At 37.0% G+C, this 27,494-nt stretch overlaps 3 pseudogenes across 2 annotated transcripts; all 3 read right to left on the reverse strand.

Annotated features, from left to right (window-relative positions):
• Positions 1 to 7,164: 7,164 nt before the first annotated feature.
• On the reverse strand, positions 7,165 to 12,059 carry LOC105945171 (annotated as a pseudogene).
• A 2,831-nt stretch (positions 12,060 to 14,890) lies between these two features.
• Positions 14,891 to 19,787, reverse strand: LOC100495709 (annotated as a pseudogene). The gene is made up of 14 exons (XR_004223483.1): positions 19,383 to 19,787; positions 19,160 to 19,273; positions 18,854 to 19,045; positions 18,656 to 18,736; positions 18,436 to 18,516; positions 18,204 to 18,329; positions 17,813 to 17,960; positions 17,407 to 17,711; positions 17,113 to 17,320; positions 16,878 to 17,000; positions 16,653 to 16,786; positions 16,275 to 16,499; positions 15,923 to 16,146; positions 14,891 to 15,816 (listed from the first exon to the last, which is right to left on the reverse strand). The product of XR_004223483.1 is annotated as an uncharacterized LOC100495709 (transcript).
• A 2,811-nt stretch (positions 19,788 to 22,598) lies between these two features.
• Positions 22,599 to 27,494, reverse strand: LOC108645177 (annotated as a pseudogene). The gene is made up of 14 exons (XR_004223482.1): positions 27,090 to 27,494; positions 26,867 to 26,980; positions 26,561 to 26,752; positions 26,363 to 26,443; positions 26,143 to 26,223; positions 25,911 to 26,036; positions 25,520 to 25,667; positions 25,114 to 25,418; positions 24,820 to 25,027; positions 24,585 to 24,707; positions 24,360 to 24,493; positions 23,982 to 24,206; positions 23,631 to 23,854; positions 22,599 to 23,524 (listed from the first exon to the last, which is right to left on the reverse strand). The product of XR_004223482.1 is annotated as an uncharacterized LOC108645177 (transcript).

Here is a 27,494-nt window from a genome sequence, read left to right on the forward strand (position 1 = left end):
TGCATCGCCCTCTTCATCATTTCTGCCGCTTCTACCATATTGTCAACGGTCTTCTCGCCATATATCCTTCCGGCAGTCACATTTGAATGGCAAGCAACCTGGCAAACATGTTCCTCTGAGCATCAGTTTGAAAGTGGGAGACCATGTATGTCTCCATTGTCCTTCTAGCCTCTTGACTTGTGACAGGGCGCAATTTAAACCTAAGGGAAAAAATGTATGTTCAGAAATGTGAACGTTGAAACCAGTACTAAACGGGGCTAGAACGTAAGCCTATGCCAGTAATCACACGATAGCTATAGTTTCTGAGAAGAACTAACAAATACTTGTATTTGTATGCGACAATCTATACTTACTTATGATGAAGCCGGGCGATGTCATTCGTCACACTTCTCGAACTTTCTATTTTAGCCTTGGTAAATGCTTTTTTCCAATAATAAAAACAGACCAAAATGTAGTTTTTGTTCCAAATGCATTTGACTTGCAAAAAGAGGAATGAAACACACACACAACACAACATCATAATCTTTAAAATTTTCCAAACTATTTGTGGATATATATATATATATATATATATATATATAATATTCCACAAATAGTTTGAAAATTTCGAAAGATATGTGTGTGTGTTTTCATTCCCTCAATTTTGCAAATCAAATGATTTGGAACAAAAACTACAATTTTTGGCCCTGTTTTTTATTACTGGAAAAAGCATTTACCAAGCTAAATACTTATGTATATATTATATATATATATATACCTACAGACATAACACAAACACAAATATATTTACACTCATACAGCTTGACCTTATGCACAGAACAACTGCACATTTGGTTTAATGTCTTGTAACAGATAAACCTTTACCCCAATATCACTAGATATTGTAGATTGGACAACAGAATGACTATCTGAAATCTATTGTATGAAAGCAACGAGCAGTTGCAGATTTCAAAAAGTAAACCACAACAGAGAGTGTCTATTTCAGACTTCAGGTGTGCAGTCTATATGCTACCGTTGCCCGGGGGTCACCCAGAAACTTTTTGATGGGGGCACATTTCAGAGTTAAGCATTCTGTGTGTATGGCCCATATGCCATTGGTTTAAATTACCAAAAATGTCTGGCCCAATCTAAGGGCTCCCCCTGCATACTTGAAATCTATACACATAAATATACACCCAGCCGTAATATATGAACATTTATAAGCTAAATACATTCGTACAACTACTTTTTTTAAAGCAAAAACTTAAAATTAAGATTTGATAGTAAACCTCCAACAATTGTAACTTATTGGCAATACAGTTTAGAATTGTCAGATAAAGTTGTTTATAAAGGTATGCAAGTATGCAGCCGAAGTCTGAAGGAAGGACAATGGCAACAGGCTTCAAAGGCCTAGCCTTCAAGTACAAGGTGACATGTCACACATCTTAGTGGATGGAGAGGAGACAGAGGATGTTGATTGCACAAAGAGGAATGAAACACACACATATATCTTTAAAATTTCAAACTATTTTGTGGATATATATATATATATATAAAACTATTAAGCTAGAAAAGATCCTCTGCACTACACCATTATCAATATATAAAGACATTAAGGCATTCTGTGGGCATTAAGCTACTAAGAAATGCCCTACCCTTTAAGCAAAACAGGGATTGTTTGTCCATATATTGCAATATACTTCAAGCTTGCCAATATGTCAAAGTCATCCCTTCTGGCCAGTCCTACACTGAAATTTTGTGATTTATTAAGAATTCTACTGCTTTAATATACATTTAGCAAAGGAGCCAATTTTACCTGCAACATGTTTACTTCTTAAGGTTAAACCCCCCATATGTTGCAGGTAAAATTAGTCCACTTTGCTAAATGTTATATGAAGCAGTAGAATATAGATATGTATATAGTTTATATTAGTTGAATGGTTATTTTTTAGATATGCAACATTTGTCTTTTGTAACTCATTTTTAGTAAATTCTTATTGTTGCAAGACATTTGAAAATAGATTTGGTTGATTTGTGCTTACGTTTAAGCTGTGTGTTAGTAAGGATGGATAGATAGACTGATAGATAGATAGATAGATAGATAGATAGATAGATAGAGATAGATAGATAGATTTTAAAATGGTTTTAACCTATAATGCCTGCTTTGTAAGTTTTGGATGTCTCTGTTTCAATTAAATATGTTGTTCACTTAAGGATGCCTTGGAGGGGTCCACAAAAATACAAAAACCTGGCCACCATTTGCCACCTAAAATGATACACAGGAATAAATATCATTATGAGAAATGTGAACAGCAAAATAACAAAGGTAAACAACAAATGTTTACATAGACAGGTGTGGACTCTTACCTCTTGTGACCATCTTCTTACTTGTAATTCTTGCTGCAGATATTTTCGGAACGAGCAAGAACACCACATTCAAGAGAGTGTTTCTATACATGCCTGCAGCCATCAATTCTTCTTCTAAGCAGAACGTAATTTGAATTGGTCTCGCTCCTAGTCAAAGAAAAATATATTTAGAAATGATTGAAAATCTGTACTTATTACAACATGGACCGGTGTCAAATTGACCGGAAGCCAAGTTTAACAGGTATTTTCTTCTAAAGCATTCAAAATAACAAATGGTTTTCAGGATAGGGCAATTATTGGGGAGGGTAGAATAGATTAGTTAAAAAAATTTAGTTAAAAATTTTTAATGTTACTTTTCCCTTTAAAAATACGCTTGTTAACTTACTGTTCAAGCCCTCCAAACAAGATTGTGTGTCTCCATCTCTTCATATTCCTTGCCGTCATCATCATAATCATCATCATCGTTGTCATCAGTCAAGGGGTCTTCTGCATTGGTCTCCTCTGACTCAAACGGACTGTATTAATAAAAAATCAACAAATGTTCAGATTGAAAAAAGTTGAAACACATACTGCTATGTAGACAGGTGTAGATTAGATGTACATATGACACTTATACTTACAGGTCAAGCTCAGGTCCCTGCATCTCCACCTCTTGTTCATTCACAGGGCTTACGAAGTTCTCCTCATCTGACTCGATGGGGCCTAAAATAATAAAGATCAACTAAAGTTCAGAAAGGATTGAAACACCAAAAAAAAAAAACATGCACGCATATTACAAAGTAGAGGTTAATATTAGTATCTGTACAGGTGTAGATTAGATGTACATATGACACTATACTTACAGGTCAAGCTCAGGTCCCTGCATCTCCACCTCTTGTTCATTCACAGGGCTTACAAAGTCCTCCTCATCTGACTCGATGGGTCTAAAATAATAAATATCAACTAAAGTTCAGGAAAAGATTGAAACACAAAAAAAAAAACCAATGCACACATATTACAAAGTAGAGGTGAATATTAGATGCACATATGGCAAGTATACTTACAGGCCTGTTGTACAACAGGTCGCTGTTTCTGCACTGCTTCAGCATTCAAGGGGTCTGGAGTTTACCTTCTCATGCATTTGGCCAATTGTGACATTAGGAAGTCAATGCTCTCCTGAAGTGACTGAAGTGTAGGTTGCTGTTCTGCCATTTTCAGCATTCAAGGGGCTGGGCTTATCATCTTATGCTGACCTGACAGGGCAATATTGATAAACATCAACAACATTTCAGAAACAATGAATAACAATGTGCAAATTACAATGTTAGACAGGTGAATCTTAAAAGAACATATGCCGAGTATACTTACAGGTCCAGACCTTTACAAAGGGGCCTGTGTCTCCACTACTTCATCTGCTGGCCAATTGACGTTCACCTTGTTTCTGTCCATATTTTGATGGACGGATGCTCTCTTTCATGGCACAGCTGTAATGCCAACAAAAGATTGATTGTTAAGAAGAAATAAAAACAAAACAATAATATTAAAGAACATATGCGACATACATGTCTAGACACAGCCAGACAGGAGCAATACATACCTTGCTGACTCTTGCTTCCCTCTAATATAGCAGCCATTTTTCTCCAGGAACTGGACAAAAAATTGTTTAGGATCAGAATCCTCATAGTCCAGGTCTTCATAATTAACAATACTTTAGCCCTTTCCAGGATTGCTCTCATCTTTCCTCTTGCTTCTTGCATCAACAAATTCAATTTCTTGGTTATCTGCATGTTTCATGCAGGCTCTCCTCAGATGAAAAGGCAATTTGCCTGTAAGCTTCAGGCAAAACTTGCAGGCAAGATGATAGCGGTTAGGTGTTCTTCTTAGAATCCATTTTTCAAATAAAATTAAAAAGCCAAAAATGAAGTAACGGTTTCTGTGATTCACAAAAGGAAGGCAAGCTACAGGAGCTTGTTACTTCAATGATTCACAAAATGAGGTATGGTTCAAATGAGAGCAGGAGGGAATATTTATACCCAGCCAACAAGTATAGCAACCAATAGAAATCAAGACATGGAGACAATACCTGGCTAGATTTTTGTGTATTAATCAAACTTCATTCTTTATAGGGATTACAGTTACAGGTGTTACAGTTTCTGCTACAGCTTAACATTCTTCACACCTTTGCTGATCAGTATGTAGGTACCAGGGGATTAAGTCAAGTTGTCAAAAAATTAATCTCTCTGGCATGGGGAGTCTAGGGGATTAGGCCTGCATACCTTACAACAATCTTATCTGACAGTGGACCAACTGTATTAGAAGCTTTCATGGCCAAAGAAGTTAGAATTGAGTTGGGGGTTTACTTCAAATCTGAACTTTCTAAGTTTAGCTTGGTAAATGCTTTTCCAATAATAAAAACAGACCAAAAATGTAGTTTTTGTTCCAAATCATTTGACTTGGCAACAAAGAGGAATGAAACACACACACACACACACACATATATCTTAAAATTTCAAACTATTGTGGATAATATATATATATATATATATATATATATATATCCACAAATAGTTGAAATTTCAAAGATATGTGTGTGTGTTTCATTCCTCATTTTGCAAATCAAATGATTTGGAACAAAAACTACATTTTTGGCCTGTTTTTATTACTGGAAAAAGCATTTACCAAGCTAAACTTATGTATATATATATATATATATATAATATATATATATATATATATATACCTACAGACATACACAAACACAAATATATTTACACACATACAGCTTGACCTTAGCACAGAACAACTGCACATTTGTTTAATGTCTTGTAACAATAAACCTTTACCCCAATATCCACATAGATATTGTAGATTGGACACAGAATGACTTCTGAAATCTATTGGTATGAAAGCAACGAGCAGTTGCAGATTTCAAAAAGTAAACCACACAGAGAGATGTCTATTTCAGACTTCCAGGTGTGCAGTCTATATGCTACCGTTGCCCGGGGGTCACCCAGAAACTTTTTGATGGGGGCACATTTCAGAGTTTAGCATTCTGTGTGTATGGCCCATATGCCATTGTTTAAATTACCAAAAATGTCTGGCCCATCTAAGGGCTCCCCCTGCATACTTGAAATCTATACACATAAATATACACACAGCCTAATATATGAACATTTATAAGCTAAATACATTCGTACAAACTACTTTTTTTAAGCAAAAACTTAAAAATTAAGATTTGATAGTAAACCTCCAACAATTGTAACTTATTGGCAATACAGTTTAGAACATTGTCAGATAAAGTTGTTATAAGGTATGCAAGTATGCAGCCGAAGTCTGAAGGAAGGACAATGGCAACAGGCTTCAAAGGCCTAGCCTTCAAGTACAAGGTGACATGTCACACATCTTTAGTGAAGATGGAGAGGAGACAGAGGATGTTGATTGCACAAAGAGGAATGAAACACACACATATATCTTTAAAATTTCAAACTATTTGTGGATATATATATATATATATATATTATATAAAACTAGAAAAGATCCTCTGCACTCACCCATTATCAATATATAAAGGACATTAAGGCATTCTGTGCATTAAGCTACTAAGAAATGCCCTACCCTTTAAAGCAAAACAGGGATTGTTTGTCCATATATTGCAATATACTTCAAGCTTGCCAACTATGTCAAAGTCATCCCTTCTGGCCAGTCCTACACTGAATTTTGTGATTTATTAAGAATTCTACTGCTTTAATATACATTTAGCAAAGGAGCCAATTTTTACCTGCAACATGTTTACTTCTTAAGGTTAAACCCCCCATATGTTGCAGGTAAAACTTAGTCACTTTGCTAAATGTATATTGAAGCAGTAGAATATAGATATGTATATAGTTATATTAGTTGGAATGGTTATTTTAGATATGCACATTTGTCTTTGTAACTCATTTTAGTAAATTCTTATTGTTGCAAGACATTTGAAAATAGATTGGTTGATTTGTGCTTAGTTTAAGCTGTGTGTTAGTAAGGATGGATAGATAGATGATAGATAGATAGATAGATAGATAGATAGATAGATAGATTTTAAAATGGTTTTAACCTATAATGCCTGCTTTGTAAGTTTTGGATGTCTCTGTTCAATTAATATGTTTGTTTCAGGAGTCTTGGGGATTATGCATTATGGACTTTGTCACCTCAATTGAGGAATTAGTCTCACAACTTTCTTTACACCTTATGACATATCACATCAAAGTTGTTATAAGGTATGCAAGTATGCAGCCGGAATCTGAAGGAAGGACAATGGCAACAGGCTTCAAAGGCCTAGCCTTAAAGCACAAGGTGACATGTCACACATCTTTTGTGAGGATGGAGAGGAGACAGAGGATGTTGATTGCACAAAGAGGAATGAAACACACACATATATCTTTAAAATTTCAAACTATTTGTGGATATATATATATATACAGACATACACAAACACAAATATATTTACACACATACAGCTTGACCTTAGCACAGAACAACTGCTCTATTGTCTAATGTCTTCGAGCAATAAACTTTTATCCCAAGTAAATTACACACACACACACACACACATAAATGTGCATATATAAAAATATATATATGGTCCATATATTTACAACAGCTATCTGAGCCCTAGCTTCAGAGGGCATCATGGGGTATGTAGTGCAAGGGATTCCTGGGGGCTGTGTCCTTCAATTGCTAATGAGGTAGCCACAAGCTATTGTTAAGGTTTTGCCAGCCACACCCCCCCCCCGAAACAGGTAAGCATGGGGACTTCAGCAGGGCCTAGCATTTCCAGGGCACTCAATGAGAATACACAAGAGGTTTATAAGTAAAGGAACATTTATTAACACTCTGAAGGAAAAATTAAATAACACCACCCCCTTAAAAAAATGTCCAAAGTATTTCATGGTTTCCTTCATGTGGCAGATCCAGTTGGCTGACAATCTCTTCAGACTCTTTTGATGGTTTCAGGTGCTGGTGTCTCATCTGCATCTCTCATGAGGAATGCTTCAGAAGACAAAGTATTTCACAATTTTCTCTAAAAACTCCCCCCCCTCAAAAAAAAAAAAGTCCAAAGTATTTCATGGTTTCCCTCATGTGGCATATCCAGTAGACTGACAATCTCTTCAGACTCTTTGATGGTTTCAGGTGCTGGTTTCTCATCTGCATCTCACATGAGGAATGCTTCAGAAGCCAAAGTATTTCACCATTCTCTCTAAAAACTCCAGTGATGACTCTGCTTATTTTTTAAAGCCTAAAAATAATATAGATATCAGAATGGTCACAGTCAATTATCTAAACTGTGTCGATGTATTGTTCATTAGAAAAAAAAGAAGGGCGGAGAAAAAGAGAAAAAATGCTAAATAGTAATGTCAGAAAATAAGTATAAAATAGGTGTACTTATCTTATTCTGGATGAATTTATGGCCATTCTGATATCCAAGTTGTGCTTCTTTTTAGACCTAAAAAATAAAACATATGTTATAAATTTGATAACAAATATAACTCAGAGAGGCAGAGTGAGTGCGTGAGAGACAAGGTGTCGGGGAGGGAAGTAAATAAGTGTACTTATCTTTTTTCAAGTTGAATTCATGCCCATTCCACTTGGAACGTGTTCAAAAACCTGATTCACTATTACCGAGGGTTACAGGTTTCCAAAATATCCCTTATCGGTGGCAAGTTGGTCTTCCATCCAGTGCCTTGGATACATCTCTTTCTTCATGTGGATTCTCATATTTGAGAAGTCCTAGAATGGATGGGTAGAGAAGAAAGAATTATTAGATATTCACTTGGTAACGTATACAAACGGATACATTCAGTGATTGAACATTCAACAATTTAGGAAGACTTACCAGCAACATAATCCACTCTCATCTTATTTTGCTGTTTTCTCCAACGGTCATAAACGTACTGGCCGTACTCACGGGAAAAGCCTAGTGCTGCCTTTAAGCAAGGAGGCGTGGCATCAATAGTAAGTGGGTGGCACTTTTTAAATTTTTCAAAGGCTTCCTCCCTCAACCCACGGGAGACTTCTGGTGTTTCTTCTTGCAGGGGCTTCTGTGGCACCTCTTGACACCTGTTAAATGAATAATTAAAAAGAAACGAGTGGTTATTCCCTGCTTTCTGTATAAATCATAATTTATCTGTACTTAAAAAAAAAAAAATTGCATATGCAAAGCCATGTAAATGCTCTATTAAATTACCTTGATGTTGATGGCTGGGATTCATGCATCGCCCTCTTCATCATTTCTGCCGCTTCTACCATATTGTCAACGGTCTTCTCGCCATATATCCTTCCGGCAGTCACATTTGAATGGCCAAGCAACCTGGCAAACATGTTCCTCTGAGCATCAGTTTGAAAGTGGGAGACCATGTATGTCTCCATTGTCCTTCTAGCCTCTTGACTTGTGACAGGGCGCAATTTAAACCTAAGGGAAAAAATGTATGTTCAGAAATGTGAACGTTGAAACCAGTACTAAACGGGGCTAGAACGTAAGCCTATGCCAGTAATCACACGATAGCTATAGTTTCTGAGAAGAACTAACAAATACTTGTATTTGTATGCGACAATCTATACTTACTTATGATGAAGCCGGGCGATGTCATTCGTCACACTGTGAATTGGTTCCCCTGTTGACGATATGAAAAATGTCTGTGGGCATTTCCCACTCCTGATAAATGATGGCCGTATTTTTTTATAAAAAACATCAAACCACTAAAATGACAGAAAAGAAAGTCAAGTTAAAAAAAATGCTATGCAAAAAGTCTATCACAATATGCAATGTTTGTTTGTTTCAGACATATACCTCTTCTTCTTCTTCTTCTAGCAGTATAGAGGCGACTTGCTGAGTGGATGTCTTATGCCTTTTTACACCAATGACCATACGGGTTTTGCAATCAGATGGTATCCTCTTGCACCATTCTTCCACCTATAAGCAAAAAAGACACAAGGATCGGTAAAATATCAAAAAGTTCACGTTCATATCATGTCAGCGGAACATAAAAAGCATGGCAGTGAAAAAATGTATCATGTATACTCACAGTCATATTTTGCACAACCCCTGGTCGCTGGAGGTATTTTAAGACAATCAGTGCCTCCAAGTAATAGACGACATAAGACTTTTCCTTCTCCAAAAGACGTCCACCCATCTTGGCCTTCTTTATTATCTGCTCAAATGTTGGTCTGGCCACTATGAGGATCCGTTGACACTCTGAGGGGTCCTTTTTTGCAGATGTCAGATAGTCAAACCTGTGAATAGGGGTAGTAAATGTTACACACCAAACCTACACACACAAAAAGCCAAAATAAATGCACAGGTACTAAAGCATACTTACTTTTTCCCCACAACGCTGGCCGAAATTCCCTTGCTCAGCCTTCGCTGCAGAGGCGAGGTCATGTCGAGATAGCGTTTGCATTTTCCGACAAGTTCTTCACTTTGATGGGATCCGCTGGACAAAGTATCTGTTTGAGATCTCACAAACCTCTTGATATGTTTCAGGTACGAAAACATTGTGGCATGAGCGTTCCCCAAATTCTCAAGTGCCGTAAAAAAGTCCAACGTCTTCTGTGTGTCGGTCAGGAAGCTTAAGGATGCCTTGGAGGGGTCCACAAAATACAAAAACCTGGCCACATTTGCCACCTAAAATGATACACAGGAATAAATATCATTATGAGGAAATGTGAACAGCAAAATAACAAAGGTAAACAACAAATGTTTACATAGACAGGTGTGACTCTTACCTCTTGTGACCATCTTCTTACTTGTAATTCTTGCTGCAGATATTTTCGGAAGCGAGCAAGAACACCACATTCAAGAGAGTGTTTTCTATACATGCCTGCAGCCATCATTCTTCTTCTAAGCAGAACGTAATTTGAATTGGTCTCGCTCCTAGTCCAAAGAAAAATATATTTAGAAATGATTGAAAATCTGTACTTATTACAACATGGACCGGTGTCAAATGACCGGAAGCCAAGTTTAACAGGTATTTTCTTCTAAAGCATTCAAAATAACAAATGGTTTTCAGGATAGGGCAATTATTGGGGGAGGGTAGAATAGATTTTTTTAGTTAAAAAATTTAGTTAAAAATTTTTTAATGTTACTTTTCCCTTTAAAATACGCTTGTTAACTTACTGTTCAAGCCCTCCAACAAGATTGTGTGTCTCCATCTCTTCATATTCCTTGCCGTCATCATCATAATCATCATCATCGTTGTCATCAGTCAAGGGGTCTGCATTGGTCTCCTCTGACTCAACAGGACTGTATTAATAAAAAATCAACAAAATGTTCAGATTGAAAAAAGTTGAAACACATACTGCTATGTAGACAGGTGTAGATTAGATGTACATATGACACTTATACTTACAGGTCAAGCTCAGGTCCCTGCATCTCCACCTCTTGTTCATTCACAGGGCTTACGAAGTTCTCCTCATCTGACTCGATGGGGCTAAAATAATAAAGATCAACTAAAGTTCAGAAAGGATTGAAACACAAAAAAAAAAACATGCACGCATATTACAAAGTAGAGGTTAATATTAGTATCTGTACAGGTGTAGATTAGATGTACATATGACACTTATACTTACAGGTCAAGCTCAGGTCCCTGCATCTCCACCTCTTGTTCATTCACAGGGCTTACAAAGTCCTCCTCATCTGACTCGATGGGTCTAAAATAATAAATATCAACTAAAGTTCAGAAAAGATTGAAACACAAAAAAAAAACCATGCACACATATTACAAAGTAGAGGTGAATATTAGATGCACATATGGCAAGTATACTTACAGGCCCTGTTGTACAACAGGTCGCTGTTTCTGCACTGCTTCAGCATTCAAGGGTCTGGAGTTTACCTTCTCATGCATTTTGGCCAATTGTGACATTAGGAAGTCAATGCTCTCCTGAAGTGACTGAAGTGTAGGTTGCTGTTTCTGCCCATTTTCAGCATTCAAGGGGCTGGGGCTTATCATCTTATGTGACCTGACAGGGCAATATTGATAAACATCAACAACATTTCAGAAACAATGAATAACAATGTGCAAATTACAATGTAGACAGGTGAATCTTAAAAGAACATATGCCGAGTATACTTACAGGTCCAGACCTTTACAAGGGGCCTGTGTCTCCACTACTTCATCTGCTGGCCAATTGACGTTCACCTTGTTTCTGTCCATATTTGATGGACGGATGCTCTCTTTCATGGCACAGCTGTAATGCAACAAAAGATTGATTGTTAAGAAGAAATAAAAACAAACAATAATATTAAAGACATATGGACATACATGTCTAGACACAGCCAGACAGGAGCAATACATACCTTGCTGACTCTTGCTTCCCTCTAATATAGCAGCCATTTTTCTCCAGGAACTGGACAAAAAATTGTTTAGGATCAGAATCCTCATAGTCCAGGTCTTCATAATTAACAATACTTAGCCCTTCCAGGATTGCTCTCATCTTTCCTCTTGCTTCTTGCATCACAAATTCAATTTCTTGGTTATCTGCATGTTTCATGCAGGCTCTCCTCAGATGAAAAGGCAATTTGCCTGTAAGCTTCAGGCAAAACTTGCAGGCAAGATGATAGCGGTTAGGTGTCTTCTTAGAATCCATTTTCAAATAAAATTAAAAAGCCAAAAATGAAGTAACGGTTTCTGTGATTCACAAAAGGAAGGCAAGCTACAGGAGCTTGTTACTTCAATGATTCACAAAATGAGGTATGGTTCAAATGAGAGCAGGAGGGAATATTTATACCAGCCAACAAGTATAGCAACCAATAGAAATCAAGACATGGAGACAATACCTGGCTAGATTTTTGTGTATTAATCAAACTTCATTCTTTATAGGGATTACAGTTACAGGTGTTACAGTTTCTGCTACAGCTTAACATTCTTTCACACCTGTTGCTGATCAGTATGTAGGTACCAGGGGGATTAAGTCAAGTTGTCAAAAACTTAATCTCTCTGGCATGGGAGTCTAGGGGATTAGGCTGCATACCTTACAACAATCTTATCTGACAGTGGTACCAACTGTATTAGAGCTTTCATGCAAAGAAGTTAGAATTGATTGGGGGTTTACTATCAAATCTGAACTTTCTAAGTTTTAGCTTGGTAAATGCTTTTTCCAATAATAAAAACAGACCAAAAATGTAGTTTTTGTTCCAAATCATTTGACTTGCAAAAAGAGGAATGAAACACACACACACACACACATATATCTTTAAAATTTCAAACTATTTGTGGATATATATATATATATATATATATATATATATCCACAAATAGTTTGAAATTTCAAAGATATGTGTGTGTGTTTCATTCCTCATTTTGCAAATCAAATGATTTGGAACAAAAACTACATTTTTGGCCTGTTTTTATTACTGGAAAAAGCATTTACCAAGCTAAAACTTATGTATATATATATATATATATATATATATATATATATACCTACAGACATACACAAACACAAATATATTTACACACATACAGCTTGACCTTAGCACAGAACAACTGCACATTTGTTTAATGTCTTGTAACAATAAACCTTTACCCCAATATCCACATAGATATTGTAGATTGGACACAGAATGACTTCTGAAATCTATTGGTATGAAAGCAACGAGCAGTTGCAGATTTCAAAAAGTAAACCACACAGAGAGATGTCTATTTCAGACTTCCAGGTGTGCAGTCTATATGCTACCGTTGCCCGGGGGTCACCCAGAAACTTTTTGATGGGGGCACATTTCAGAGTTTAGCATTCTGTGTGTATGGCCCATATGCCATTGTTTAAATTACCAAAAATGTCTGGCCCATCTAAGGGCTCCCCCTGCATACTTGAAATCTATACACATAAATATACACACAGCCTAATATATGAACATTTATAAGCTAAATACATTCGTACAACTACTTTTTTTAAGCAAAAACTTAAAAATTAAGATTTGATAGTAAACCTCCAACAATTGTAACTTATTGGCAATACAGTTTAGAACATTGTCAGATAAAGTTGTTATAAGGTATGCAAGTATGCAGCCGAAGTCTGAAGGAAGGACAATGGCAACAGGCTTCAAAGGCCTAGCCTTCAAGTACAAGGTGACATGTCACACATCTTTAGTGAAGATGGAGAGGAGACAGAGGATGTTGATTGCACAAAGAGGAATGAAACACACACATATATCTTTAAAATTTCAAACTATTTGTGGATATATATATATATATATATATATATATATATATATATATATATATATATATATAAAACTAGAAAAGATCCTCTGCACTCACCCATTATCAATATATAAAGGACATTAAGGCATTCTGTGCATTAAGCTACTAAGAAATGCCCTACCCTTTAAGCAAAACAGGGATTGTTTGTCCATATATTGCAATATACTTCAAGCTTGCCAACTATGTCAAAGTCATCCCTTCTGGCCAGTCCTACACTGAATTTTGTGATTTATTAAGAATTCTACTGCTTTAATATACATTTAGCAAAGGAGCCAATTTTTACCTGCAACATGTTTACTTCTTAAGGTTAAACCCCCCATATGTTGCAGGTAAAACTTAGTCACTTTGCTAAATGTATATTGAAGCAGTAGAATATAGATATGTATATAGTTATATTAGTTGGAATGGTTATTTTTAGATATGCACATTTGTCTTTGTAACTCATTTTTAGTAAATTCTTATTGTTGCAAGACATTTGAAAATAGATTGGTTGATTTGTGCTTAGTTTAAGCTGTGTGTTAGTAAGGATGGATAGATAGATGATAGATAGATAGATAGATAGATAGATTTTAAAATGGTTTTAACCTATAATGCCTGCTTTGTAAGTTTTGGATGTCTCTGTTCAATTAATATGTTTGTTTCAGGAGTCTTGGGGATTATGCATTATGGACTTTGTCACCTCAATTGAGGAATTAGTCTCACAACTTTCTTTTACACCTTATGACATATCACATCAAAGTTGTTATAAGGTATGCAAGTATGCAGCCGGAATCTGAAGGAAGGACAATGGCAACAGGCTTCAAAGGCCTAGCCTTAAAGCACAAGGTGACATGTCACACATCTTTTGTGAGGATGGAGAGGAGACAGAGGATGTTGATTGCACAAAGAGGAATGAAACACACACATATATCTTTAAAATTTCAAACTATTTGTGGATATATATATATATACAGACATACACAAACACAAATATATTTACACACATACAGCTTGACCTTAGCACAGAACAACTGCTCTATTGTCTAATGTCTTGGAGCAATAAACTTTTATCCCAAGTAAATTACACACACACACACACATAAATGTGCATATATAAAAATATATATATGGTCCATATATTTACAACAGCTATCTGAGCCCTAGCTTCAGAGGGCATCATGGGGTATGTAGTGCAAGGGATTCCTGGGGGCTGTGTCCTTCAATTGCTAATGAGGTAGCCACAAGCTATTGTTAAGGTTTTGCCAGCCACACCCCCCCCCCGAAACAGGTAAGCATGGGGACTTCAGCAGGGCCTAGCATTTCCAGGGCACTCAATGAGAATACACAAGAGGTTTATAAGTAAAGGAACATTTATTAACACTCTGAAGGAAAAATTAAATAACACCACCCCCTTAAAAAAATGTCCAAAGTATTTCATGGTTTCCTTCATGTGGCAGATCCAGTTGGCTGACAATCTCTTCAGACTCTTTTGATGGTTTCAGGTGCTGGTGTCTCATCTGCATCTCTCATGAGGAATGCTTCAGAAGACAAAGTATTTCACAATTTTCTCTAAAAACTCCCCCCCCTCAAAAAAAAAAAAGTCCAAAGTATTTCATGGTTTCCCTCATGTGGCATATCCAGTAGACTGACAATCTCTTCAGACTCTTTTGATGGTTTCAGGTGCTGGTTTCTCATCTGCATCTCACATGAGGAATGCTTCAGAAGCCAAAGTATTTCACCATTCTCTCTAAAAACTCCAGTGATGACTCTGCTTATTTTTTAAAGCCTAAAAATAATATAGATATCAGAATGGTCACAGTCAATTATCTAAACTGTGTCGATGTATTGTTCATTAGAAAAAAAAAGAAGGGCGGAGAAAAAGAGAAAAAATGCTAAATAGTAATGTCAGAAAATAAGTATAAAATAGGTGTACTTATCTTATTCTGGATGAATTTATGGCCATTCTGATATCCAAGTTGTGCTTCTTTTTAGACCTAAAAAATAAAACATATGTTATAAATTTGATAACAAATATAACTCAGAGAGGCAGAGTGAGTGCGTGAGAGACAAGGTGTCGGGGAGGGAAGTAAATAAGTGTACTTATCTTTTTTCAAGTTGAATTCATGCCCATTCCACTTGGAACGTGTTCAGAAACCTGATTCACTATTACCGAGGGTTACAGGTTTCCAAAATATCCCTTATCGGTGGCAAGTTGGTCTTCCATCCAGTGCCTTGGATACATCTCTTTCTTCATGTGGATTCTCATATTTGAGAAGTCCTAGAATGGATGGGTAGAGAAGAAAGAATTATTAGATATTCACTTGGTAACGTATACAAACGGATACATTCAGTGATTGAACATTCAACAATTTAGGAAGACTTACCAGCAACATAATCCACTCTCATCTTATTTTGCTGTTTTCTCCAACGGTCATAAACGTACTGGCCGTACTCACGGGAAAAGCCTAGTGCTGCCTTTAAGCAAGGAGGCGTGGCATCAATAGTAAGTGGGTGGCACTTTTTAAATTTTTCAAAGGCTTCCTCCCTCAACCCACGGGAGACTTCTGGTGTTTCTTCTTGCAGGGGCTTCTGTGGCACCTCTTGACACCTGTTAAATGAATAATTAAAAAGAAACGAGTGGTTATTCCCTGCTTTCTGTATAAATCATAATTTATCTGTACTTAAAAAAAAAAAAAATTGCATATGCAAAGCCATGTAAATGCTCTATTAAATTACCTTGATGTTGATGGCTGGGATTCATGCATCGCCCTCTTCATCATTTCTGCCGCTTCTACCATATTGTCAACGGTCTTCTCGCCATATATCCTTCCGGCAGTCACATTTGAATGGCCAAGCAACCTGGCAAACATGTTCCTCTGAGCATCAGTTTGAAAGTGGGAGACCATGTATGTCTCCATTGTCCTTCTAGCCTCTTGACTTGTGACAGGGCGCAATTTAAACCTAAGGGAAAAAATGTATGTTCAGAAATGTGAACGTTGAAACCAGTACTAAACGGGGCTAGAACGTAAGCCTATGCCAGTAATCACACGATAGCTATAGTTTCTGAGAAGAACTAACAAATACTTGTATTTGTATGCGACAATCTATACTTACTTATGATGAAGCCGGGCGATGTCATTCGTCACACTGTGAATTGGTTCCCCTGTTGACGATATGAAAAATGTCTGTGGGCATTTCCCACTCCTGATAAATGATGGCCGTATTTTTTTATAAAAAACATCAAACCACTAAAATGACAGAAAAGAAAGTCAAGTTAAAAAAAATGCTATGCAAAAAGTCTATCACAATATGCAATGTTTGTTTGTTTCAGACATATACCTCTTCTTCTTCTTCTTCTAGCAGTATAGAGGCGACTTGCTGAGTGGATGTCTTATGCCTTTTTACACCAATGACCATACGGGTTTTGCAATCAGATGGTATCCTCTTGCACCATTCTTCCACCTATAAGCAAAAAAGACACAAGGATCGGTAAAATATCAAAAAGTTCACGTTCATATCATGTCAGCGGAACATAAAAAGCATGGCAGTGAAAAAATGTATCATGTATACTCACAGTCATATTTTGCACAACCCCTGGTCGCTGGAGGTATTTTAAGACAATCAGTGCCTCCAAGTAATAGACGACATAAGACTTTTCCTTCTCCAAAAGACGTCCACCCATCTTGGCCTTCTTTATTATCTGCTCAAATGTTGGTCTGGCCACTATGAGGATCCGTTGACACTCTGAGGGGTCCTTTTTTGCAGATGTCAGATAGTCAAACCTGTGAATAGGGGTAGTAAATGTTACACACCAAACCTACACACACAAAAAGCCAAAATAAATGCACAGGTACTAAAGCATACTTACTTTTTCCCCACAACGCTGGCCGAAATTCCCTTGCTCAGCCTTCGCTGCAGAGGCGAGGTCATGTCGAGATAGCGTTTGCATTTTCCGACAAGTTCTTCACTTTGATGGGATCCGCTGGACAAAGTATCTGTTTGAGATCTCACAAACCTCTTGATATGTTTCAGGTACGAAAACATTGTGGCATGAGCGTTCCCCAAATTCTCAAGTGCCGTAAAAAAGTCCAACGTCTTCTGTGTGTCGGTCAGGAAGCTTAAGGATGCCTTGGAGGGGTCCACAAAATACAAAAACCTGGCCACATTTGCCACCTAAAATGATACACAGGAATAAATATCATTATGAGGAAATGTGAACAGCAAAATAACAAAGGTAAACAACAAATGTTTACATAGACAGGTGTGACTCTTACCTCTTGTGACCATCTTCTTACTTGTAATTCTTGCTGCAGATATTTTCGGAAGCGAGCAAGAACACCACATTCAAGAGAGTGTTTTCTATACATGCCTGCAGCCATCATTCTTCTTCTAAGCAGAACGTAATTTGAATTGGTCTCGCTCCTAGTCCAAAGAAAAATATATTTAGAAATGATTGAAAATCTGTACTTATTACAACATGGACCGGTGTCAAATGACCGGAAGCCAAGTTTAACAGGTATTTTCTTCTAAAGCATTCAAAATAACAAATGGTTTTCAGGATAGGGCAATTATTGGGGGAGGGTAGAATAGATTTTTTTAGTTAAAAAATTTAGTTAAAAATTTTTTAATGTTACTTTTCCCTTTAAAATACGCTTGTTAACTTACTGTTCAAGCCCTCCAACAAGATTGTGTGTCTCCATCTCTTCATATTCCTTGCCGTCATCATCATAATCATCATCATCGTTGTCATCAGTCAAGGGGTCTGCATTGGTCTCCTCTGACTCAACAGGACTGTATTAATAAAAAATCAACAAAATGTTCAGATTGAAAAAAGTTGAAACACATACTGCTATGTAGACAGGTGTAGATTAGATGTACATATGACACTTATACTTACAGGTCAAGCTCAGGTCCCTGCATCTCCACCTCTTGTTCATTCACAGGGCTTACGAAGTTCTCCTCATCTGACTCGATGGGGCTAAAATAATAAAGATCAACTAAAGTTCAGAAAGGATTGAAACACAAAAAAAAAAACATGCACGCATATTACAAAGTAGAGGTTAATATTAGTATCTGTACAGGTGTAGATTAGATGTACATATGACACTTATACTTACAGGTCAAGCTCAGGTCCCTGCATCTCCACCTCTTGTTCATTCACAGGGCTTACAAAGTCCTCCTCATCTGACTCGATGGGTCTAAAATAATAAATATCAACTAAAGTTCAGAAAAGATTGAAACACAAAAAAAAAACCATGCACACATATTACAAAGTAGAGGTGAATATTAGATGCACATATGGCAAGTATACTTACAGGCCCTGTTGTACAACAGGTCGCTGTTTCTGCACTGCTTCAGCATTCAAGGGTCTGGAGTTTACCTTCTCATGCATTTTGGCCAATTGTGACATTAGGAAGTCAATGCTCTCCTGAAGTGACTGAAGTGTAGGTTGCTGTTTCTGCCCATTTTCAGCATTCAAGGGGCTGGGGCTTATCATCTTATGTGACCTGACAGGGCAATATTGATAAACATCAACAACATTTCAGAAACAATGAATAACAATGTGCAAATTACAATGTAGACAGGTGAATCTTAAAAGAACATATGCCGAGTATACTTACAGGTCCAGACCTTTACAAGGGGCCTGTGTCTCCACTACTTCATCTGCTGGCCAATTGACGTTCACCTTGTTTCTGTCCATATTTGATGGACGGATGCTCTCTTTCATGGCACAGCTGTAATGCAACAAAAGATTGATTGTTAAGAAGAAATAAAAACAAACAATAATATTAAAGACATATGGACATACATGTCTAGACACAGCCAGACAGGAGCAATACATACCTTGCTGACTCTTGCTTCCCTCTAATATAGCAGCCATTTTTCTCCAGGAACTGGACAAAAAATTGTTTAGGATCAGAATCCTCATAGTCCAGGTCTTCATAATTAACAATACTTAGCCCTTCCAGGATTGCTCTCATCTTTCCTCTTGCTTCTTGCATCACAAATTCAATTTCTTGGTTATCTGCATGTTTCATGCAGGCTCTCCTCAGATGAAAAGGCAATTTGCCTGTAAGCTTCAGGCAAAACTTGCAGGCAAGATGATAGCGGTTAGGTGTCTTCTTAGAATCCATTTTCAAATAAAATTAAAAAGCCAAAAATGAAGTAACGGTTTCTGTGATTCACAAAAGGAAGGCAAGCTACAGGAGCTTGTTACTTCAATGATTCACAAAATGAGGTATGGTTCAAATGAGAGCAGGAGGGAATATTTATACCAGCCAACAAGTATAGCAACCAATAGAAATCAAGACATGGAGACAATACCTGGCTAGATTTTTGTGTATTAATCAAACTTCATTCTTTATAGGGATTACAGTTACAGGTGTTACAGTTTCTGCTACAGCTTAACATTCTTTCACACCTGTTGCTGATCAGTATGTAGGTACCAGGGGGATTAAGTCAAGTTGTCAAAAACTTAATCTCTCTGGCATGGGAGTCTAGGGGATTAGGCTGCATACCTTACAACAATCTTATCTGACAGTGGTACCAACTGTATTAGAGCTTTCATGCAAAGAAGTTAGAATTGATTGGGGGTTTACTATCAAATCTGAACTTTCTAAGTTTTAGCTTGGTAAATGCTTTTTCCAATAATAAAAACAGACCAAAAATGTAGTTTTTGTTCCAAATCATTTGACTTGCAAAAAGAGGAATGAAACACACACACACACACACATATATCTTTAAAATTTCAAACTATTTGTGGATATATATATATATATATATATATATATCCACAAATAGTTTGAAATTTCAAAGATATGTGTGTGTGTTTCATTCCTCATTTTGCAAATCAAATGATTTGGAACAAAAACTACATTTTTGGCCTGTTTTTATTACTGGAAAAAGCATTTACCAAGCTAAAACTTATGTATATATATATATATATATATATATATATATATACCTACAGACATACACAAACACAAATATATTTACACACATACAGCTTGACCTTAGCACAGAACAACTGCACATTTGTTTAATGTCTTGTAACAATAAACCTTTACCCCAATATCCACATAGATATTGTAGATTGGACACAGAATGACTTCTGAAATCTATTGGTATGAAAGCAACGAGCAGTTGCAGATTTCAAAAAGTAAACCACACAGAGAGATGTCTATTTCAGACTTCCAGGTGTGCAGTCTATATGCTACCGTTGCCCGGGGGTCACCCAGAAACTTTTTGATGGGGGCACATTTCAGAGTTTAGCATTCTGTGTGTATGGCCCATATGCCATTGTTTAAATTACCAAAAATGTCTGGCCCATCTAAGGGCTCCCCCTGCATACTTGAAATCTATACACATAAATATACACACAGCCTAATATATGAACATTTATAAGCTAAATACATTCGTACAACTACTTTTTTTAAGCAAAAACTTAAAAATTAAGATTTGATAGTAAACCTCCAACAATTGTAACTTATTGGCAATACAGTTTAGAACATTGTCAGATAAAGTTGTTATAAGGTATGCAAGTATGCAGCCGAAGTCTGAAGGAAGGACAATGGCAACAGGCTTCAAAGGCCTAGCCTTCAAGTACAAGGTGACATGTCACACATCTTTAGTGAAGATGGAGAGGAGACAGAGGATGTTGATTGCACAAAGAGGAATGAAACACACACATATATCTTTAAAATTTCAAACTATTTGTGGATATATATATATATATATATATAAAACTAGAAAAGATCCTCTGCACTCACCCATTATCAATATATAAAGGACATTAAGGCATTCTGTGCATTAAGCTACTAAGAAATGCCCTACCCTTTAAGCAAAACAGGGATTGTTTGTCCATATATTGCAATATACTTCAAGCTTGCCAACTATGTCAAAGTCATCCCTTCTGGCCAGTCCTACACTGAATTTTGTGATTTATTAAGAATTCTACTGCTTTAATATACATTTAGCAAAGGAGCCAATTTTTACCTGCAACATGTTTACTTCTTAAGGTTAAACCCCCCATATGTTGCAGGTAAAACTTAGTCACTTTGCTAAATGTATATTGAAGCAGTAGAATATAGATATGTATATAGTTATATTAGTTGGAATGGTTATTTTTAGATATGCACATTTGTCTTTGTAACTCATTTTTAGTAAATTCTTATTGTTGCAAGACATTTGAAAATAGATTGGTTGATTTGTGCTTAGTTTAAGCTGTGTGTTAGTAAGGATGGATAGATAGATGATAGATAGATAGATAGATAGATAGATAGATAGATAGATAGATTTTAAAATGGTTTTAACCTATAATGCCTGCTTTGTAAGTTTTGGATGTCTCTGTTCAATTAATATGTTTGTTTCAGGAGTCTTGGGGATTATGCATTATGGACTTTGTCACCTCAATTGAGGAATTAGTCTCACAACTTTCTTTTACACCTTATGACATATCACATCAAAGTTGTTATAAGGTATGCAAGTATGCAGCCGGAATCTGAAGGAAGGACAATGGCAACAGGCTTCAAAGGCCTAGCCTTAAAGCACAAGGTGACATGTCACACATCTTTTGTGAGGATGGAGAGGAGACAGAGGATGTTGATTGCACAAAGAGGAATGAAACACACACATATATCTTTAAAATTTCAAACTATTTGTGGATATATATATATATACAGACATACACAAACACAAATATATTTACACACATACAGCTTGACCTTAGCACAGAACAACTGCTCTATTGTCTAATGTCTTGGAGCAATAAACTTTTATCCCAAGTAAATTACACACACACACACACATAAATGTGCATATATAAAAATATATATATGGTCCATATATTTACAACAGCTATCTGAGCCCTAGCTTCAGAGGGCATCATGGGGTATGTAGTGCAAGGGATTCCTGGGGGCTGTGTCCTTCAATTGCTAATGAGGTAGCCACAAGCTATTGTTAAGGTTTTGCCAGCCACACCCCCCCCCCCGAAACAGGTAAGCATGGGGACTTCAGCAGGGCCTAGCATTTCCAGGGCACTCAATGAGAATACACAAGAGGTTTATAAGTAAAGGAACATTTATTAACACTCTGAAGGAAAAATTAAATAACACCACCCCCTTAAAAAAATGTCCAAAGTATTTCATGGTTTCCTTCATGTGGCAGATCCAGTTGGCTGACAATCTCTTCAGACTCTTTTGATGGTTTCAGGTGCTGGTGTCTCATCTGCATCTCTCATGAGGAATGCTTCAGAAGACAAAGTATTTCACAATTTTCTCTAAAAACTCCCCCCCCTCAAAAAAAAAAAAGTCCAAAGTATTTCATGGTTTCCCTCATGTGGCATATCCAGTAGACTGACAATCTCTTCAGACTCTTTTGATGGTTTCAGGTGCTGGTTTCTCATCTGCATCTCACATGAGGAATGCTTCAGAAGCCAAAGTATTTCACCATTCTCTCTAAAAACTCCAGTGATGACTCTGCTTATTTTTTAAAGCCTAAAAATAATATAGATATCAGAATGGTCACAGTCAATTATCTAAACTGTGTCGATGTATTGTTCATTAGAAAAAAAAAGAAGGGCGGAGAAAAAGAGAAAAAATGCTAAATAGTAATGTCAGAAAATAAGTATAAAATAGGTGTACTTATCTTATTCTGGATGAATTTATGGCCATTCTGATATCCAAGTTGTGCTTCTTTTTAGACCTAAAAAATAAAACATATGTTATAAATTTGATAACAAATATAACTCAGAGAGGCAGAGTGAGTGCGTGAGAGACAAGGTGTCGGGGAGGGAAGTAAATAAGTGTACTTATCTTTTTTCAAGTTGAATTCATGCCCATTCCACTTGGAACGTGTTCAGAAACCTGATTCACTATTACCGAGGGTTACAGGTTTCCAAAATATCCCTTATCGGTGGCAAGTTGGTCTTCCATCCAGTGCCTTGGATACATCTCTTTCTTCATGTGGATTCTCATATTTGAGAAGTCCTAGAATGGATGGGTAGAGAAGAAAGAATTATTAGATATTCACTTGGTAACGTATACAAACGGATACATTCAGTGATTGAACATTCAACAATTTAGGAAGACTTACCAGCAACATAATCCACTCTCATCTTATTTTGCTGTTTTCTCCAACGGTCATAAACGTACTGGCCGTACTCACGGGAAAAGCCTAGTGCTGCCTTTAAGCAAGGAGGCGTGGCATCAATAGTAAGTGGGTGGCACTTTTTAAATTTTTCAAAGGCTTCCTCCCTCAACCCACGGGAGACTTCTGGTGTTTCTTCTTGCAGGGGCTTCTGTGGCACCTCTTGACACCTGTTAAATGAATAATTAAAAAGAAACGAGTGGTTATTCCCTGCTTTCTGTATAAATCATAATTTATCTGTACTTAAAAAAAAAAAAATTGCATATGCAAAGCCATGTAAATGCTCTATTAAATTACCTTGATGTTGATGGCTGGGATTCATGCATCGCCCTCTTCATCATTTCTGCCGCTTCTACCATATTGTCAACGGTCTTCTCGCCATATATCCTTCCGGCAGTCACATTTGAATGGCCAAGCAACCTGGCAAACATGTTCCTCTGAGCATCAGTTTGAAAGTGGGAGACCATGTATGTCTCCATTGTCCTTCTAGCCTCTTGACTTGTGACAGGGCGCAATTTAAACCTAAGGGAAAAAATGTATGTTCAGAAATGTGAACGTTGAAACCAGTACTAAACGGGGCTAGAACGTAAGCCTATGCCAGTAATCACACGATAGCTATAGTTTCTGAGAAGAACTAACAAATACTTGTATTTGTATGCGACAATCTATACTTACTTATGATGAAGCCGGGCGATGTCATTCGTCACACTGTGAATTGGTTCCCCTGTTGACGATATGAAAAATGTCTGTGGGCATTTCCCACTCCTGATAAATGATGGCCGTATTTTTTTATAAAAAACATCAAACCACTAAAATGACAGAAAAGAAAGTCAAGTTAAAAAAAATGCTATGCAAAAAGTCTATCACAATATGCAATGTTTGTTTGTTTCAGACATATACCTCTTCTTCTTCTTCTTCTAGCAGTATAGAGGCGACTTGCTGAGTGGATGTCTTATGCCTTTTTACACCAATGACCATACGGGTTTTGCAATCAGATGGTATCCTCTTGCACCATTCTTCCACCTATAAGCAAAAAAGACACAAGGATCGGTAAAATATCAAAAAGTTCACGTTCATATCATGTCAGCGGAACATAAAAAGCATGGCAGTGAAAAAATGTATCATGTATACTCACAGTCATATTTTGCACAACCCCTGGTCGCTGGAGGTATTTTAAGACAATCAGTGCCTCCAAGTAATAGACGACATAAGACTTTTCCTTCTCCAAAAGACGTCCACCCATCTTGGCCTTCTTTATTATCTGCTCAAATGTTGGTCTGGCCACTATGAGGATCCGTTGACACTCTGAGGGGTCCTTTTTTGCAGATGTCAGATAGTCAAACCTGTGAATAGGGGTAGTAAATGTTACACACCAAACCTACACACACAAAAAGCCAAAATAAATGCACAGGTACTAAAGCATACTTACTTTTTCCCCACAACGCTGGCCGAAATTCCCTTGCTCAGCCTTCGCTGCAGAGGCGAGGTCATGTCGAGATAGCGTTTGCATTTTCCGACAAGTTCTTCACTTTGATGGGATCCGCTGGACAAAGTATCTGTTTGAGATCTCACAAACCTCTTGATATGTTTCAGGTACGAAAACATTGTGGCATGAGCGTTCCCCAAATTCTCAAGTGCCGTAAAAAAGTCCAACGTCTTCTGTGTGTCGGTCAGGAAGCTTAAGGATGCCTTGGAGGGGTCCACAAAATACAAAAACCTGGCCACATTTGCCACCTAAAATGATACACAGGAATAAATATCATTATGAGGAAATGTGAACAGCAAAATAACAAAGGTAAACAACAAATGTTTACATAGACAGGTGTGACTCTTACCTCTTGTGACCATCTTCTTACTTGTAATTCTTGCTGCAGATATTTTCGGAAGCGAGCAAGAACACCACATTCAAGAGAGTGTTTTCTATACATGCCTGCAGCCATCATTCTTCTTCTAAGCAGAACGTAATTTGAATTGGTCTCGCTCCTAGTCCAAAGAAAAATATATTTAGAAATGATTGAAAATCTGTACTTATTACAACATGGACCGGTGTCAAATGACCGGAAGCCAAGTTTAACAGGTATTTTCTTCTAAAGCATTCAAAATAACAAATGGTTTTCAGGATAGGGCAATTATTGGGGGAGGGTAGAATAGATTTTTTTAGTTAAAAAATTTAGTTAAAAATTTTTTAATGTTACTTTTCCCTTTAAAATACGCTTGTTAACTTACTGTTCAAGCCCTCCAACAAGATTGTGTGTCTCCATCTCTTCATATTCCTTGCCGTCATCATCATAATCATCATCATCGTTGTCATCAGTCAAGGGGTCTGCATTGGTCTCCTCTGACTCAACAGGACTGTATTAATAAAAAATCAACAAAATGTTCAGATTGAAAAAAGTTGAAACACATACTGCTATGTAGACAGGTGTAGATTAGATGTACATATGACACTTATACTTACAGGTCAAGCTCAGGTCCCTGCATCTCCACCTCTTGTTCATTCACAGGGCTTACGAAGTTCTCCTCATCTGACTCGATGGGGCTAAAATAATAAAGATCAACTAAAGTTCAGAAAGGATTGAAACACAAAAAAAAAAACATGCACGCATATTACAAAGTAGAGGTTAATATTAGTATCTGTACAGGTGTAGATTAGATGTACATATGACACTTATACTTACAGGTCAAGCTCAGGTCCCTGCATCTCCACCTCTTGTTCATTCACAGGGCTTACAAAGTCCTCCTCATCTGACTCGATGGGTCTAAAATAATAAATATCAACTAAAGTTCAGAAAAGATTGAAACACAAAAAAAAAACCATGCACACATATTACAAAGTAGAGGTGAATATTAGATGCACATATGGCAAGTATACTTACAGGCCCTGTTGTACAACAGGTCGCTGTTTCTGCACTGCTTCAGCATTCAAGGGTCTGGAGTTTACCTTCTCATGCATTTTGGCCAATTGTGACATTAGGAAGTCAATGCTCTCCTGAAGTGACTGAAGTGTAGGTTGCTGTTTCTGCCCATTTTCAGCATTCAAGGGGCTGGGGCTTATCATCTTATGTGACCTGACAGGGCAATATTGATAAACATCAACAACATTTCAGAAACAATGAATAACAATGTGCAAATTACAATGTAGACAGGTGAATCTTAAAAGAACATATGCCGAGTATACTTACAGGTCCAGACCTTTACAAGGGGCCTGTGTCTCCACTACTTCATCTGCTGGCCAATTGACGTTCACCTTGTTTCTGTCCATATTTGATGGACGGATGCTCTCTTTCATGGCACAGCTGTAATGCAACAAAAGATTGATTGTTAAGAAGAAATAAAAACAAACAATAATATTAAAGACATATGGACATACATGTCTAGACACAGCCAGACAGGAGCAATACATACCTTGCTGACTCTTGCTTCCCTCTAATATAGCAGCCATTTTTCTCCAGGAACTGGACAAAAAATTGTTTAGGATCAGAATCCTCATAGTCCAGGTCTTCATAATTAACAATACTTAGCCCTTCCAGGATTGCTCTCATCTTTCCTCTTGCTTCTTGCATCACAAATTCAATTTCTTGGTTATCTGCATGTTTCATGCAGGCTCTCCTCAGATGAAAAGGCAATTTGCCTGTAAGCTTCAGGCAAAACTTGCAGGCAAGATGATAGCGGTTAGGTGTCTTCTTAGAATCCATTTTCAAATAAAATTAAAAAGCCAAAAATGAAGTAACGGTTTCTGTGATTCACAAAAGGAAGGCAAGCTACAGGAGCTTGTTACTTCAATGATTCACAAAATGAGGTATGGTTCAA

This window comes from Xenopus tropicalis, chromosome 7 (assembly GCF_000004195.4).
Source record: "Xenopus tropicalis strain Nigerian chromosome 7, UCB_Xtro_10.0, whole genome shotgun sequence".
In the NCBI taxonomy this organism is placed as follows: Eukaryota; Metazoa; Chordata; class Amphibia; order Anura; family Pipidae; genus Xenopus; species Xenopus tropicalis.